A 2,783-nucleotide genomic window follows, 5' to 3' on the forward strand; every position below is an offset into this window, starting at 1 on the left:
ATGTACCTCGGAAATTCTAAGAAGGGCATATCTTCTGCCAAGCATCCATCCTCAAAGAGCAGAACATTTTAAGAGATCTCAGTGTTAATACAATTTACAACTTTGAAAGCACCAAATGTTTGGTTATTATTTTATTAGCATCCCCATTCCAGAAAGCCCTCGTGATTTTTTTTCAGCAGTTTCTGTTAGTCTTCTGTACCCTAAATTTCTTCCTTAGTTTCCAATCACTCACAGTAAGTCTGTCCATTCTCAGGCCTGAAATGATAAGCTTCATTAGAGCTGAAGAACGTTAGAAAACCCTTACATTCAGATGAAATAAAACCTGTATTTTAACTGATACTGGTATCATGGTGTAAATAAGGCTTGTAGGTCAGAGCACACATCAGATACATGGTTCAAATCAAATTTGTTAGTGGTTACCACTACAACGAATGTCTCTCTGCAACAAAAGTGTTTCTGGGCCCCAGCCAAGAGCCCACTTATACGAAGTCATATGTGATAAGGGTAAATTCCAATCCAGTGAACAAAGTTAGAGGTTGTCATAAAGAGATTTATGTATATCATTCAAGTAGTTTTAATCTGTATTCGTTTTGCAGTTCTGATTTAATGGTATACATTTTGAGTTCCTACCAGAAGCCTGCTTTTACCGAAGGTTTTTTTTTTTTTTTTGAGACACAGTCTCACTGTATTGCCCGGGCTAGAGTGCCGTGGCATCATCCTAGCTCACAGCAACCTCAAACTCCTGGGCTCAAGCGATCCTTCTGCCTCAGCCTCCCGAGTAGCTGGGACTACAGGCATGCGCCACCATGCCCGGCTAGTTTTTTCTATATATTTTTAGTTGTCCAATTAATTTCTTTCTATTTTTAGTAGAGACGGGGCCTCGCTCTTGCTCAGGCTGGTCTCGAACTCCTGAGCTCAAATAATCCGCCCGCCTCGGCCTCCCAGAGAGCTAGGATTACAGGCATGAGCCACCGCGCCCAGCCTTACCAAAGGTTTTTAAGTTGGAAGTTATGGAACTGAAAATCATCCCTTCATGAAACCTAGGAATAGAATCTTTCAGACTATCATAGCTGCCCATTGTTTGAAGAGGCTGGCCTAAAAAAGGCCTTCTTAATGGTAGTATTCTATGTTCTTGATTCTAAAGAACTAAGAAGAAAATATTTTATACAAGTGAGGGATATGGCATATTAATAAAAATATTAACATATTAAAGCGGAAAGATCATATTCCTTTTTCATCTAAAATCATCAGAAGAAATTGTCTCAATTAGAATGCCTTAATTGTCATTGTATTGAAGTGGATTCAGATGTGTCATCTATTACTTGTATTGCTGTTTATGTTAGCAGCTTCTGTGCGGTTGGTGTAAGTTCCTAAAAGGCGTCCAGCTGAGGTTCTCCTGTAAGTACAGAAAGCCATCCCAGCAACAGACCAAAAGAATCAACCTATGTCCATAACATTTCCATGAGGCATATCAAAATCAGCATTTCTCCAACCATCTTTCATGGCCAAAAACACAAGTAGACATGCACACAGCCTAAGCTCCCACACACAGCTTTAAAAGATTTCATTAAAAGAAAGGAAATTGTTTCCTTCTCTTTTGCTAAAAAGCTTTCTTTTAATGACTTTTTAAAAATTCAATTGTAAAACAGCTTAACAGGCTAACTTAAATGAAAATCTTTACATATGGAGAGCTATTAGAGCATCAGTATATGGGGGAACAGGGATGGTTATGAGCCCTAGAAAAGGTTGTTTATCCTATTATGTAAATATCACAGAGAAGAATAACAAAAGGCTGTGAATGATTTTTTTTCCTTTCATTTGGAAGTTATTAGTAGACTTTCCTTTGTTCCATTGAGAAATGAGAGAAGAAAATATGAAGTTACAACGAACCCATATGGCCAGCAAGAAAATCCTATTTAATTGCTTTATTGCCAGAAATGTTAAATCACTTCCTGAGGATGCAGTTCAAATGAAACACATGGCAGCTATTAGCAAAAGCCCCTAATGAATTCAAAAATATGCTTTTTATGGGAGCTTTCTCATAAGCAACAATCATACAATGTGATTTAAGCTGTATATGTAAATATACATTTCATATTTTAATTCCACAAACATTGATGAACACCTACTCTTTACCAGATTATACAGTCAGCTTACACAGAATGTTTCTTTCTAAGCTCAGAGATAGATATAACACTATAGGATATCAGGACACGGATCCAAATCTAGTCTTCTCAGAAGTGAAGGGCAAGAAGAATCTCCTGACCAATGCCTTCTTCCCAAGGGTTCAATGCCCAAGAAAACCATTCCATTTGTACCTGAGTAGTCCTACGCCGCACCAGCGATGGTGCTAGGCATTGCCATTCAGCATCTACTGTGTGGGATTGTTTTTTTGTCTTTTCAAGTATCTTCTTCAATTAGATTGTGTATTCCACAAAGAAGAAAACTTTGCTAAGGGTTTTTGCACCCAGGATAATGGGAGACATGTAATTAAGAATCAACAACTAGCTTTAATTAATTGAAAACCAAGTCTCAGCATTTTCTAGTTTTTTAAATGCCTTTCATCTCTAGGAAATTTCACAAATCTAATCAATTTATTCATAAATTATTTTCTAGAAAGTCAAGTCTCCCTCAAATTCAAAGGTAAATCAGCTGACAGATACCAGCTGTTATTATGTGGTTTTACTTTAAAAGAGAAGTTATGGCCGGGCGCGGTGGCTCACGCCTATAATCCTAGCTCTCTGGGAGGCCGAGGCGGGCGGATTATTTGAGCTCAGGAGTTC

Source organism: Propithecus coquereli, unplaced genomic scaffold (assembly GCF_000956105.1).
Source record: "Propithecus coquereli isolate 6110/MARCELLA unplaced genomic scaffold, Pcoq_1.0 Scaffold304, whole genome shotgun sequence".
Classification (NCBI taxonomy): Eukaryota; Metazoa; Chordata; class Mammalia; order Primates; family Indriidae; genus Propithecus; species Propithecus coquereli.